Here is a 16,188-nt window from a genome sequence, read left to right on the forward strand (position 1 = left end):
GTCCTCCGTTTAGGTGTTTGAAATCTCAAATGAAAAATAGGTCCACTCCATGCGGCTTAGGGAAGGTCGACGCACGCCCCGGTTGACTATTTGCGCGTCCGCTGAAGCAGCGGGTAGAGTAAACTCTTCAAGCCGTCTGTGAGCGACGCCTCTCAAGGCTGACAGGCTACAAAACCCCCCTGGAGGACAGGGAGGCAGCTGTAGCAGTGGCGGCAGCATCAGGAGCCTTGGATCCGAGTGAAAAGTGACGCCTCTGTTCCTCACCTCGACCCACCCACCCCCTTTGTCAGAGACCTCTCTAAACCCAGAATAAACAGCCTGGGGTCGGGTCGGGCTCGGATATCTTGGCTTCTTAAGGATCCAGTTGGTATGGGTGTAGTCCAGTCAATGTGGCTGCAAAGTAGACCTGGTGGTTCACTTGCCAGCAGCAGCCTTATAATCACATCCCAAGCCCCGGCTCAGGCAGTTCAATTCACCCCCAGCTTCGATTTTTTTCCATGAAGGCGAACAAGATCTCTTGATTTTCTCCCCGATTGAGACTGCGTAAAGTCTCCCTCTTGTCCAAAAGCAACTTTTAAAAAACGGGGGGAAACACACAGTAAATGGTTTGCATTGAAATGATACCAGACCAACAGATAGATGCACCTTGTAAGGACACTAAATGTAAACGCCAGTGAATGGCGCTTTGAACAGAGTGGGGGATTTTTATGTTACCTTGTATTGGATTTTGCAGTTTTGCTCTATTGAACCCACACAGGGCCTCAGCGGTCCCGAAAGGGTAGTGATGACTTTCTAACATGTGGTGGATTACTGTGATGTTTTGTTGCTTTGATTTTTAAGCTTGAATGTGTACAAGTAAAAGGTATACAACAGATCAGTGGCAATCTCCTCACCTGCATAAAAACCAAGTATATTATTAGAGAATACAACAAAGAAATGTGTAGCGTATGTGTTAAGTGTAAATTACTCACGTTTGTGAATGCGCTTTGTGCATTTGTACACAAATAATGTTACCTACAAAATATATTCTACACTATATGCAGTCCAGTTTTTATACGGTACAATACGTTTTTGTGATTTTGATTCTCCCCCCTTATGTGTTCTTTCTTTCTGTTTTTATGCACATTATTGATTTAAAAAAGGTGTTATTCACAACGTTCACCCTTTTTCAGTCATTTTAATAAATTGTTCCAGACCTCATAGAAAGTCACACAAGTATTTTTATATTGTAACATTTCTCGGAATCTGCAAAGACCTTTAATTCTGCGCATCTAGTAATTTGCCTATAGTTTTACGATGAAAAAGAAACAGATGCAATACAGAAATAAGCACCATGGGTAGAACAAAATATTAATTTTATATCTGTTAAATCAAAAATAAAAGAAAAGTGTGTTGGAGCATTCTGAGATAAAGTTCAGAATTATCAGAATGCAGAACTTGTTTTTATAGAAAAAGATGACTTCTGAGTACTTGTAAGTAATTCTTAGTCCAGCCTGTTTAGTGTGCAGGAAGCGATTCTCCATTGTTCTACATGTGATTTGGCCCTTAGAGAGAAACCATACAAAATGATTTTTCTGTGCGCACAGACCTATGCGGCCGCCAGGCCTCCGTGTGCTCGTCATTTGCAATGTGGAGACTGTTGATCAACTCACTAATTACACTTCTCTCCTCTCTCCCTCCCTCTCAGTCTCTTTTTCGCTCCCTCCCTCGCTCTCTCTCTCTCTCTCTCTCTCTCTCATTCGCCCTCTCTCTCTCTGTCTCTCTACCCATTCCCAGAGTGCATATCGGGAAATAGACACACAAAGACATGCGCACTCAACTTAATCAGCCATTTTTTTAAACAGGGCTAAAACGATAATAATTAGCAGAATAAAGACATATCGGATTTTCATTTCCCTTCCTCCGTTTCCCGACCCCCGTCCACAAGAGAAACTGCGAGGCAGCCCGTCTACACGTCCATTCACCGCCACCGGAACCAAAATAAGGGATAGCTCTAAAAAGGCTTGACATTCGTGATTTTACCCCTTCTTCCCAATATAAAGTTGGAGGATTATTGTAATTTTACCTGTTTTTCCACGTTTCGATTGTCCAAATACGCAAGCCACTGGATGTGACTGTTTTAAAAACCCAAGAGCAAAGACAGAAGCGGAGGTGACGGCTTTGGAGGGGGGATAAGTAAGTTTTTTTCCTTTCCTTTAACTTTTATCAAGTAGTTTGGGGTGTGTGTGTGTTAAATTTAGGGGTCGGGTATCTCATATCAATCTCGCTGGTGGATCTTTGATATCGGGGCTCTTTGGATAACAGGTGCTGGGTGTTTTTAGTCCAGAATAAAGGCGAATATCGTGATGTTAGTGCTATTCCGGCGCTTTGACTACGATAAAACAAGCGACTGACAGGATCGGAGGCGTTCTTACCCATGTGTCCGTGGTGTTACAGCAGGATAACATGTCCAGACCTGTCTTTTGCAAAGTTTATACATTGTTACCGAGATTGTGTGGTGGACATAAGTACCGAATACTTTACGTTAGATATAACGAGACTAGACGTGCGTTTCTCCCCTTTTGTGGCTTTGCGTTGAAGATATGGTGTTGCCTTTCCAGGAGCCCGATCCCTCGGACATGTCCGCTCTGAGCTTGTTTCGAGTCGAGGGGTCCAGCTTCATGTTTTCCCCCGCTTCCGAACTGATTTTTTCAGCTCCCAACCATCAAATATCTGATTTGAATGGATCATATGGATGCACCGCAACGCTCAAAGCCCTTTTTTTTTTTTTAATAGAGTGGGTTTCATGCACCTTCCAGGCATTCAAGGCCAAATTGACACGACGATCCCCTTTCGTCTGAATAAGTGTATAGCTTTTAATTAGTCGAAGTAACACCTTTATTAAGAGGTGATTACAAAAGAAACGTGTATTTGCCGATCACAGTTCATACATCCTTATCTGCTACGCTTTAAAAGTAGTCTCACTTTACCGAAGCGTGGATGGCTGCGTTGCCCGGAAGGGAGACCCTTCGTCGGGCTACTGATAGCATGACGGGTCCCTGTAGAGCCAGCCAACTCCTGGGTTCCCTGTTTTCTTAAGCACTTGCACATAATGTATACAAAACTACTCAAATTATATTTAATGATATTAACACATTTTCAATTCCTTCCATCCATAGTACATAAGTTCCATTTCCACCCTCGGTCCCCATCCTTGTTGGTAGGTTTATAATTTCTTTACATAAATTGTAATTTTCTTAAATCCTAGAGATGCTGGTTGCAACATCTTTAAGTTGTCGTTAGTGTTGTTTTGTATTCATTTAAAGGAAACAGAGCGCAAAGGTAGGGGTTCTCAACACCATTTTTAAGCGCTGATGGCTGTGTTTTTAGGTAGGTAGATAGACTTGGCTCGGATTGGAACAAGACAGTGACAGGGGGGACATCGATCGCACGGGAGGAAAAAACAAAACAAAACATCAGGGCCAAGGGGCCAGGCTGCCTCAACCCGGGTATGTAACGGTGTAGTGAGTGTGTGTGAGTGTGTGTGCCTACAGTGACTGTATGCTCTAAATGAACGGTTCACCAATATAGGATAGGCGACCTTTTTATAGGACTGTGTCTACTTGTACACGGCTTTTCTATAGATTTTTTATATAGATTTTAGAGCGTATTTATCACCGATAAAGAGGCCTTTAAAGAAGTTTTTCCGAAAGTGTCATACTACTGAATTTTTTTTGGATTATTGAAAGGTTACAGGTTTTTGTATAGCTACAGAATGTCAACCTATTTTCAATGAAAATACGGGATTTCCTGTAGAATCTCATAGAGCAAATAAGGAACGTTATTACCGCTTTAATAATCAGAGTTATTATTATTATATATTAATATTATCAGTCCATATGTGACTGATACTTGAATTTAAAAATTAAAATTAAAAAAAGACATACCCTTTTTTCCTATGAATTAAATGTTAACTTAACAAGTTAAATGTTAACTTAAATCAGATCAGTTTTATAGACTGATAAACTATGAACTCTGATGTTTTTGGACTGGATGGATTTTCTTTCTACTCAGACGATTTAACTGCATTTGCATAAAATCCTACATTTCATTACAAAAATACAGCTCTGGCCTACTAATAAAAAAATCAAAAAAGTGAAATTATGAGAGGGAATGATGATGTCTAATTGCAGTGTATTTCATCAGTTAATGGTGGCATTGTCTTCCTCTATAATAACAGAATCTCTGTTATTTTTCTTGTCTTGCAAATGAGAGAATTTTTGAGGTTTATGTTTGCAGAAGCCAAGGCCCCTTGTTTTTGTTTTTCTGTTCATTATGTCTTAGCACTATCAAAGGCTGGGTGTGTATATCTCAGCATGTTAGTGAAGCAGCTTGTAACATTCATTTTATCTGTAGTGGTAGAGGGAAGAAATAAAAAACAAAACATATAGTGTGAGAGATGGGCAGATAGCCCGGGAGGACAATAGCTCCTGGCTTGAAAATGCTTCTTGATTATTAAAAGCAAATGCATTTTCAGCATTGCAGCCTTCATTAAGGGTACGGATTGAGGGGGGTTGAGAGGGACGAGAGGATACTGGGAGGAGGAGAGGATGGGAGAGGGAGTGAGAGAGGGAGACAGGGACTGAGTCTTTCCTATAACTCCTGGGCCCAAGACACATGCAGCTATAAGATTGGCTCGGACCTCTCCTAGGGGTCGACAATGTGTCATTTCCACCCGGCTAGATTGCCCTCTGCCTATCTGATATTAATGTGCAAATCAATATTTCAAGGATTAAATTTCCCTTCTTCATTTTTTATGGTTTCTACCTCAATAAGTCTCCCGTCTAATAGAGGAGGCTGGATGATTTAGAAGCCTTTGCTGCAGAAAGAGAGAGGGAGAGAGAAAGAAATAGAGAGGAGCTTTGCAACAAGACTATCGCTGCATTTTAATGTTCTTCTTCATGGATCCCCCATAGGCCCTTAGTAAGGAGGGCTATATTGCTGCTTTACAGTGTAAAATCAGCCAATTTGGCTAAAAAGGCAGAAAGGGAAAATATGAGTCCGGTTGAATACTTAAGACACTGTGGTAATCCAAGTAGCAGGTATTAGTGAACAGGAGCTCCCCTTTCAAAGACACACACACATACACACACACAGAGCTACACCCAAACCTGCATTACCAGCCGTAATGCTTGCGCAAACGGTATAGCTTACTATACGCTGGACTGCCATAACAATATATTTTTTCTTCTTCTTTTCCTCCTCCACTTTTCACCTTTTTTGCATAGAAGTCTATCAACATCCTTTGGAGAGATTTAATCTCCTGCATAATAACATCTGGTTTATGTGTGTGATAGAAATGAATCACTCTGACACAATGACCCGTGTATGATTACTGGGGAAGGGAGGAGCGTATTACCATAGTCATAATGCTACATCTCATTGAAAGTCAACCAAATGAGCTTGGACCCTTCGACTCCCCATATACATTCATTAAGGGACAGTGCACACACGGGCATCTATCTGCCAATAGGTGTGTGTTTGTGCCAGTGTGTTTATTTAATCCTCCTCTCTGTACCATTTGGTGCGCGTGTGCATGCATGTGTATATATCTGTATATGCATGTCCAACAGCAGACCCCCCCCCAGCCTTTGCAGCAGAACAGAGTTGACTGTTTTAATATACTCTTGATAGAGAGAGTGTCAGTGAGTGAAAACAAGAAAAGAGAGAGAGAACGAGACAGAGGAAGAGGCACAAAAGATCTCTAATTGTAGCACGACCGCTTGGCTTCCTCCCTGATTCACGGCCATTATTATGTGAAAAGCACAACCGCGCGTCCTCCATTATTAAATCGGCAGGCCTAGACACACTCTCACATCCATACACGCATACTCACTGGGGGGGATCATGTAAAAATAAAAAAAAAATTTTTTCTCTTATCTCTGGCTCAAATAACTGCTATCATTCTGGTCACTAGCTTTAATGAGATTAAATATTAAACCTACCCAGGATTCTCCTCACACAAATGATTGGTAGATGAATTAACAAAGTAAAAATATATTCTTCATTTTGAAGTTTCCAAGATGTGGCTGTGTAGTTATAATCCCAGCCAAAGATATATAAACATAATCAGTGTTTTGCACCAACAGTATGTGACTCTGATTGACCAAGTTTTCTTTTTCAGACTCTCTCCTTCACACTTCTTCTTTAGGTTTTTCATAGATGGTGTTTTATGCGACATGCATTATGGAACTTTTCGAAGCATGTAGTTTTTGATGCAAGAGCTATCTAACAGCTGAATATTCTAAAGATATCAAGGTTCGATATTCTCCTGGTTATTTAGTGTGTGTGTGTGTATGTGTGTGGGTGTGAGAGAGACAGAAAGGGGGGTGATGGTCTGCAGTAGTAGTGTCAGGGTTTCCTGGCTCAGGGAGGCCTGTAGGGGGAGAGTCTAAGAAGTCCACAGCAGTTCAGCATTATGTCTCAAAGAGGGAGGGGGGCTTCCTGTTTCAGCCCTGGGGCACCATCGCTAACACACACTTTCTCTCTATCACACACACTGAGCAAGAGGCGGAGGAGGGTTAAAGACTTGGAACAAGATCAAGCCCCTCCGTAGCTCCTGGGGAGGGAGCTTGTGAATATGCGAGTTTTAGTGTAATTAGCACTTAATTATATTAACATATGCAAATTGTCAGGCGGAGATCTTGTACTGCCAGTGGGTATCGGCTGAGATACAAGTGACTCTATTGTACCATTATGGCAGAAAAGAGAATAATGGGTGTGTGTAAGGCAACCAGCCAGCAGCCAGCCAGTCAGCCCCCTGTGGTAGCACAGAACCAGCCAGTTCATATAAGTCTCTGGCTGGCCGCTTTGCCAAATTTCATTAGTTTCCATGACAACTTGGCTAATTGTGCTGACTAATGTCAGCACAATTAGCTGATGGGTGTGCATCCTTGTGCCCCCAAAGCATGAGCGGGGCAGAGAGAGAGAGAGAGAGAGAGAGAGAGAGAGGCCCAACAGTCCAGATTAAACCAACTCACAATGACTCCTATTTACACATGTTCCGCTTGTATGAGTATTTGCATATTCAAAAATACTCTGCCATCTTTCCTTGTCTACTCAGTGTGTGTGTTTGAATGTGCACACCTGCAATGGCAAGGTTGTGTGCATGTGGCGGCAATGTATTGGAGGGGATGGCAACAGATCCCTTTTGTGTTGTGTGTGTGTCAGTCTGTGCATGTCACATGTGTAAAACACTGCTTTCTGTGAAGCGAGACTTGGACTGTGAGACTGGTATGGCGCTATGTAGCGACATGGCTTAGTTTGTTTTTTGATTATTGTACAAGACAGAGATTAAGACAAAGAAAAGCTTGGTCCTAAATAACAGGTACAAGGAGTTTTGCCTTTGAAACCTTCAACCCTTTTTTTCATTCCATCCAAATATCTAATTTCAACAAATCTTTATAGCTACCTCCAACCAAGCAGTAGGACTTTCTTTTTTAGGAGGGAGGGTGGACAAACATTTAATGTTCTGTGCTTCCCACTAGACAAAGGTGGATAGATATTGGGCCTAGTTGGTGCTACTAGTACTTGCATGCTAATCCTGTTGTTTGACAGGAACGTAAACTGATATAATTGCTTTTCAGAGGCAGGAACGGCGGTTTATACAAGTGTGAAAGCACGGGAAAGGGGATTAGCATTATTTTGCATAATGCTGGGCAGGCGCTGAATGGGGCATTGAACGCTTGACTGGGTGAGAGAGATGAAAGAGAGATGAAATGCTCTACCTCTCTTCTTTTTCTCCCTCCCTCTCTTCCATCTCTCCCCTCCAGTCCCTCTGTCTCTGGCCGCTGTTGCTGGTAGAAGACCGTGTTTGCTGAGGAGGACCCCGGAAACACCAGGCCAATGTTTCTGGCTGTTTGTTCGGATGCCAGCCGTTGGAAGCTGTCATGTGAGGCAATAAGTATGATAATAGAGTAAGTGTGGAGACTGGTAAACTCCAGGCTCCCTTAGCCTCCATGTATATACTAAACTGCATCCAAAAAGCACTGGAGTGTGCAATTATGAAGTAGATGGATGTGGCTCAGGTAGCATTTACATGGAAGGAAGGGAGCGGCTTTCATGGATCAAATCAAACTACACTGTTCTTACATTTTCCTTTATTGAGATGTTTACTAAAAATTTGGTCGGATATCGTCTGGGTAGAGGGAACTGTGGAACTTTGAGGCAGGTGTGTTTTGAGTGAATGCCTGCGTGTGTGTGAGCTCTGATGGTAGTAGTAGGAAGGGGCACAAGGGAGGTGACACAGCCTAAAATTGCCACGGTGACTTCCGTATAACCCAACTTGACTTTGTGAGTAATTTATGATGAACAAATTATTGCTATTGCATCTGGTGTATGGAAATGATCCAGGGTTTACGGAGGGGCATGAAGTTGGGTGGTAGATAACATGAATGCCACAAAGGCTGGTGTTGCCTGTTTTTGTTGTGTCTCATTGGACAGGATCCTCTTTCTTTGACCTTTTGCTCGCCTTCCCTTGCCTTTCATATGCTAATGCTGGCCAAACTGAGGAGGAAACGTGCTGGGGCTGAGTGGAGGAGGACAAAGACTCCTCTCTCTTTCTCTGCCTCCTTTCCACGCTATATCTTCTCTTTTCGTGCCTCTTCCCCTCTCAAGCAACTTGACAGACTTTGGCATGAAAGGAAGTGAGTGCTTAGTGGATAGGAAAGGTGGAGATGCTGTTATTGCTGTGACCCACACTACCTGTGAGGATCAAGTGCACTGCAGCAATCCTTGGTTACGTGTATGTGGACTGTTTGAATGGCCCTTGTAGTGAGTATTGCAGATTGGTAATTGTTTGAGCCGTGCCAGGCCAAGTTGATTTAGGAGTGATTTGTCGCTTTTCCAGTGAAGCTAGTCGAGTTGTCATGCAGGGTCTATATTTCTCTCTCTCTCTCTGTCTCTCTCTCTCAGCTCTTCCAACTCTATCTTCTTACAACCAGTAAAGTATTGTCTCCGGTGGGGTAAAAGGATACTAATATAGTTACTACAACTCTCCCCTACCATAATGCACCAGTGCACCACTGTAGAGGATGACGTGGTTTTAGGCTCTTTTGGCTCTGTTATGGGAAGAGGGCATGTTATCTGTAGGAAATGTAATTTTTGTCCTCACTGAAATCGTTCATTATTAAGCGCGGTTATCTAAATGTTTTTGTTGCCGTTGGTCCAGTGCCAGTTAGGATTGTGTTACCCTTTTTCACTCTCTCTCTCATGTCTCTTTGTCTGTCTGTCTCTCTCTCTCTCTCTCATCTCGCCAGGCCTTCATCAGTCTCTTAAGGGAAAATAGAAAGAGGGGGATTTTTCTCTTCCCTCTGTGCTGTGTCCCATTCTCAGACTCTCTTGCCTATTTTGCATCAGCCATCTCGTACAGGATATTAGCCACAGAAAAACATGGGTCTGGGTATTTCATTTAGAATAATATGTTTATTCTTTTCATTTCAAAGTGGAAGGGGTTGGATTCCGTACAGTGAGGAAAGAACAATTGGGGCCGTGTGTTAGAAGACTCTTTCTGTTTGATCTGATGTCCTGTGGGCCCTGGGGGTGGCTTAGATTCTCAAGTTGTAGGTCAAATAAAATGGGCTGGTGAAATTATGAGGCCTGTTTCTTTTTCTCACAGATTTGCTCTCTCTGTGTATCTTTTTTCTTGCGTCTTTGGATGTTTGTTTCACAGGCATGGCAATCAGGTGGGTGGGCGGGGGGTTAATAGCAAAAAGTGATTCAGCAATTTGAATGCAAAGAGGAACTCCCTCCTCACTGATATCTCTAAACTTTTGCTCTATTACCGTCCATTTCTGTTAAAACGTTGTAGACTTGATGCGGCAGTTACCTTTCAGACTCTGACATTTGTTTGTCCTCTTGTCACTGTGAAGGACACTTAATCAGCCCTTCAGGTCCATGTTAGTGCCTCAAAGTCCTCATCTTACATATTCAACAAAGCATTCAGCAGCCTTTTGTTTTAGAGTGGTTTGTCCCCCTTTTACTTACCAACAAAATAATGCACAGAACAAAAGGTTATATCCCACATTTTATCGATTGCTCTCAGAAGTATTTTCATAGCTTCAAAAGCTGGCAAAGTTAAAAACAAAACCACAAAAAATATGCACAACTACCTCATCCCAAAAGTAGTAAAAGAGACAAGCTGTGAGTTAAGAGGAAAAAAAAGTTGATGAATTACTAAGTTTCTGCAGGTTTGAGAAAAGATACACCCCAATAGCACAAGATGTCTCATGACAAATGACACATTCTCTTCCTTGTTGGCCAAAGACAAAGGCAGGGATTGAAAAGGCAGAGAGCCCAGTCACAGGACATATGCACTGACTGGTAAAGAAAAATTGAGAAATAAGGAGAGAGTGATACTGTATACCTGTAGAAATATTTTAATAAAATGTTTAATTGCAGATTAGATAACAATTATACTATTTTTTCATCAGAATATGTGCATCAAATCACCTTTACTTTCTCCTCAGGTCATGTATATTATTTGTATGTGTGTCAACATCTGCATGTGCTTCTGTATGCATGTATATCGCATGCATGCGGCATGATTGGCATGCGATAATCCTGAAGGCCATAGCATGTTGATTTCAAGGCCATTGGCAGGGCTCCATGGGGAGAAAGTGGCTAATTAATTATGCATGACTTGTGGGCACAAACAGTGTAATGAGAAATGAGACAAATTTATCAAAGAGTTGGACTTGAGTTGCATGGAGACTTCCTCAATTATTCTATTATTATTATTATTATTATTATTATTATTATTATTATTATTATTATTATTATTATTTAAACCCACATTCCTTTGACTCAAGTAACAGCATAACTCTTGTGTGCCTCTAATAGAAATACAGATGTTACTTACAATCTGCAGGTGCTGAAATAGTCACCCACGTGGCCAGACTAAATATAAATATTTCTCTGTACTATTTTGTTACTACAGGGACATATGTACAGTATTAAAAAACAAAATCTTTCCTTTTCCAATGTAGGTCTCAGTCTGATCTAATATAGGCAAGCAAGTACGTGTCTCCTTAACTCCCCTGAGGAGACTCCAGCCAACACTATCCCTTTCAAACCCTGCCTCTTTTTTCTGGCCTGGCTCAGCCGTGGAATAATCTTTTATTATTTGCTTTTAAAAGAAGAAAAAAAAGACTCTTTTTTTCTGTGACAGTAAAGAAGAAGAGCAGAGCAGGCACAGGAATGTTCTTGTATATGAAAATGTAGGTACTAACAAGACTGGTTTTGTACATGGTTTCATTGATGTATCAGCTCCCTTCCCCTAGACTAAATAAAGAGGGGAGTTTTACTGTGTTTCATCCCAGCTGAGATGAGCAGATATAGGAAGGCTTTTGAGGAATTGTTAAAAAAGCAAAGTATGGCTGAAGAATGTACCTCTTCCATAACACAATACCTAAACAAGTCTCATGATGTGGTTTTCTGGCCTTTTTGGCATGTTGGAGACACTAACCCTTATACCTTTTTGTAATACTGTAAAAGCAAAGGCAAAGATTTTAGTAAAAGAATAGAGCATAGTGTTTGCATGCCCTTTTCAGTATATATTTTACGTATAATTTAAAAAAATAAGGTATGTGTTGTATCTGTTTGAATGTGATTTTGCTTTACGGTAAGTAATCGGTAAGTAATCTATCTAATCTTTACAATAAGTAATCTATATGTGCGTGTGTTTGAGAGTGGAAAAAAAAGAGAGATATTGCTGAGTTTGGTCTTCAGCTGTCTTGTCAATGACCCCCATGGTCCTCTGGTTGTCATATTAAGGGCAATTTAACACACACAAACACACAAAGAAAGAAGCCTTATTTTCATGTTGATAATTTAACAGTAAGAACACTGAGCAGTTTTCTATGTTACATCTTAGATTTCAATATGTTATTGTGTCTTTTATATCTAATAGGGGTTATTTCTTACAGCAAACAATAAGGTAATGGGCAATGCATGACATGGTGTTTTTTGATAAAGGAATATTGCGGTGCTAATCTTAAACCAAACTAATTACATCTGACAGTTGTTTGTTTGTAGTGAATCCAATTAAAATGTACACTTTTCAAATCCATTGCACCCCCCACCCCTACCCTGCCCCTCACCCCCCACGGTAACCAGAAAAGAGCCTATGATGGCATAAGTAACAACTGTACTTTCCTTGTGGTTTTTGTGAGAAGAGAGTAAACTCACAACAGCTGTCAGAAAAAGGGGTTTGTTTAAAAAGCAAATGGCTTTGGTCTAAAGTTCATTTTGAGACCTCTCTAATTAAATAGAGAGCCAAAAGCTTAAGTTAATTAGTAATTCCCTGGGTCCAGAAATTAGACCTGTCACGAGTATTCGAGCTCTTGGTAAACCAAAAGGTATGTGCGCATTTTTGTTTTGTGTGTTTTTCCACAAATCCCTTATGCCTGCTCCCATCTCTGTACACAAATGTGCCTTAATGTGTGTTCATCTGTGCTTTTTCTTATGCAAGGCTTGCACATTTTTTCCCACTGAAATGCTCAAGACATTAATGGTCTTTATGTGGCGTGTCACAGAAGTGCTCGGGAAATGTCTAAGTAAGGGGCACATAGCTTCTGGCGTCAGTCAGGATACCTGCTCTATGATTATGTTTATGAAGATAATGACAAGGCTAGGGTCCTGACGAGTACCGTCTTTAGAAAACAGTTGGGGTTTGAACTTTAAACTTTATTGTTACCCCTGGAAAAGAACTGGAAGGTTTGATCGCAATGGCTCTTCTCCTCTCTTCTCTTCTCTCTTCTCCTCTCTTCTCCACTCTTCTCTTCTCCTCTCTTCTCTTCTCTTCTCCTCTCTTCTCTTCTCTTGTCTTCTCTGTATGACAGTGTAATTGGACAGATAAGCACAGGTTAAGCAAACATAAGGCTGACTTTGACACAATTGAGAGACAAGGTGTCCCTACTTGTTCAGACCACATTAGAGTGATACCTAGCATTTAAAACAGTCAGAGACCACACTGCTATGGGACAATACATTGACTAATACTATATGTAGTATTCACAAGCTGTACCACCAGCTTGTTTTTTTGGGTCACTTGATAGTGATAGACATCTTTCACAAAATAGGGCAACATTTGTGACATTTTTTGTCCTTTCCCAAAAAGGAATGAACTTTTGGCAAGAAGTAGCCAGAGTTTCTGCATTATTTTTTAATGCTTAACAATAGGTTCCAAAATATCAGCAGGACTTAGTGCTCTTGCACAACTGATTTTAGTGCTGGAAAAATACTGAATGTTTTTAATTTCTGACTGCTAAGCCTGTGATGAGGCTAGTATTTTAAGAATCATATAAGAATACTATGTAATATTTTTGAGTCTGAGAATATGTTACACATACAAGTTGTTTCACAAGCATAGCATGAATAAAGCAGAGAATCTGAGGCTCATGGTAATTGATACAACATAACCAGCCGTTTATATTTGCCAGGTAGATGTGAAATGTCTGCGTAAGAGACTGCTCTCTGTGTCTATCTTTGAGCATGTGCAATCCTTGACTGACGTGGACAGTGTTTGCTTAACCTCTTCTGTGCTGCACTACCACAGCCTTGTCAATTTAAGTGTGTGTGTGTATGTGTGTGCATGTGTCGCGCATGTCTTTTGTGTGTGTGTCTGTGTGTCTGTGTGTGTGTGTGTGTGTGTGTGTGTGTGTGTGTGTGTGTGTGTGTGTGTGTGTGTGTGTGTGTGTGTGTAAGAGAGTAAGTGAGGGAGAGTCCAGCAATGGTAGCTCTCATTTTTCATGTCCCCAGCAGTATTTTTTCTAAACAAGCCTGCTGAGAGGCAGAGTGAGAGATAGAGAGGGGTTTGTATCAACACAAATGAGTGATTTTTTTTTTTTTAATATTTTCCCCTAGGCTAGTATATAATGGTGTGCATCTACACACCCCAAGGAAAGCATGCATTTTTGAGATTTTTTTCATGCTTTGTATTTAGCAGGATTATTAATTTCACTTGACAAGTAATCCAACCCTACCGATGGTGTGTGTGTGTGTGTGTGTGTGTGTGTGTGTATGGTCTCATGCTTTTGCCTCATCCAAAAGATAAGGCTGTGATTTATGTAACAGCTAAGCCCTTTCATATTGTGTATGTTGTACCTTACAAGAGCATGATGAGCAGGCTAGATTAATATTTATTTAGTACAGGCGAATCAAGGATTAAGCAGTCATCATTTTAGCACTAATCCATGTCTCTGGTGAGATGCAGAGACAAAAAGAGGCAGATTACTAAAGACATAACACCACAAAACCACAATTAGTTGGCGACTTGCTTTCCTCAACTGTGTAGAAAAAGAGATGGACAGTAGATGTGCAAAAACGTGCACAAACACACACACAACGTTATTTTACTTGATCATCTCAAGCTCTCTTAACCTATTGTTGTCACTGTTTGTCTACCTCTCCCTGACTTTTAACTTCTCATTCTCACCCTCCTTCAAAGAGTCCCTCTTTGAAATTAGCGGTTGTTTGTCTGATTCACTCATATGACGTAAATGTGTCTCATGATCTTTCCACTGTCCGAATACACACACACACACACACACACACAAACACACACAAACGCACAAACAAGCTGACTGACACACATGCATGAGCAATGAATACTTCTTTCTTAGCTCCAACCACGTGGGAGAGGGACAGTTTGCTTATACTGTATAAGTCTGTGTGTGTGCGTGCGTGCGTGCGTGCGTGCGTGCGTGCGTGCGTGCGTGTGTGTGTTATGAGTCACTTGGGAGTCTGTAAATAAAATTACATTCTTTGCTAATTGAGTTAAACTGCTTTGCTGGAGATGTGGCAAAAAAGATGAAAGCTCCCTTTGTATGTTTTGTGTTTGTATGTTGCGAGTCTGTGTGTGTGTGTGTGTGTGTGTGTGTGTGTGTGTGTGTGTGTGTGTGTGTGTATTTGAGTGTGTAGGGTGGTAATCCAGTTAGATCTTAGCACTCTAAGGTGGTAACCAGGGATAATGTCTGTGTATCACTGTAGTGAGGTATAAACTTCAGCATATGCAAAGTGTCAAACTTACCCTTGCAAAACAGATAACAAAGTGCCGGAGATGGAATTAAAAAAAAGTAGGGTGTGTGTGTGACTGCATTTGTCTTAGTGAGTTTTGTCTGTAGGAAGGCAACCCTCACATAGGGAGCAACAACAAGAACCAGCGAACGGGCCAAAAACAGCACTGGAGAGCTGATACAGTGTAGTATATATGGGGGGGTCCAGGGTCCAAACCAGATGTGAGGGCAATTGAGAGAGAATAAAAAGAGAGATAAATAAAAAGAATGAACAGACAAGCCATGCTGCGATAGAGAAAGACAGGGAGAAGCACAGACAGAGAATGCCATCTTCGGTTCCCCTTTGCCCTCCTTCCTTTTAATAGCTTTTCTGCCCCCCCCAAACACTCACACACACCAATCCCTCCCCGTGGACACTGGCACATTGTTTGTGGCAGTGCCTCTATTCTTTCAAACTTAATTACCTTCTTGCCTTTTGTGGCGTCAGGGGCTGGAAGTTTTGCTCCATGGCAGTGGAGGTCGTCACACATTCTTTGGCGGTGCATTCCCTTAATCTAGAGGGTGGAGGTGGAGGGGGTAAAGAGACAGAGGAAAAGAGTCTACAGAGTGGAGCTTTTACCAGCATGTGCGTCTACGGTGGTTATAGTACCCCCTTGTGCACATGTATGCACGCGTGCACGGTCATAATAGGGCATAGGCTGCCCTTTGTTTGTGCGGTTCATTTCCAATCAACCCTAATTACCTAAAGAGTGTTTCCAGATTGCCGGCAAAAGAAAAATCCCCACTTTTTTTCACTCCCATTGGTCTATGCTATTTGACTTCGAGGAAGGGGAAGAAAAAAACTGGAGGCATTACCTATGTAGATTGGCTTTGCCTTTGATGCTGGAAAAATCTTTAGCAAGGGCAGTAAGTGGTGACTGCGACCCAGCAGTGTCTGACTGTTTATTTTCATGTTTCAGTTTGAGTTTAGTTTGATATATTCACGCCTCTTCAAAGGCGTGAAACTTGTGCATATATTTAGACTAGACTGTGTAATCCTAAAGTCCATTTATAAAAATGTTAAATCAATTGTCTTTAATCCATTAAACGTTGTCTCTATGAAGCCATACAAGCAGCAAATAAACACTGGCATTGA

General features: G+C 41.4%; 1 protein-coding gene across 1 annotated transcript in view; it reads left to right on the plus strand.

Moving 5' to 3' along the window:
• The first annotated feature begins 1,845 nt into the window (after positions 1–1,845).
• zfhx4 (zinc finger homeobox 4) overlaps positions 1,846–16,188 on the plus strand; it is an 86,811-nt gene continuing 72,468 nt past the window's right edge. The window contains exon 1 of the mRNA XM_040126855.1: positions 1,846–2,175. The gene's annotated coding sequence lies outside the window, so the exon portion shown is untranslated. The remainder of the gene's footprint in view (positions 2,176–16,188) is intronic.

Source organism: Xiphias gladius, chromosome 5 (assembly GCF_016859285.1).
Source record: "Xiphias gladius isolate SHS-SW01 ecotype Sanya breed wild chromosome 5, ASM1685928v1, whole genome shotgun sequence".
Classification (NCBI taxonomy): domain Eukaryota; kingdom Metazoa; phylum Chordata; class Actinopteri; order Istiophoriformes; family Xiphiidae; genus Xiphias; species Xiphias gladius.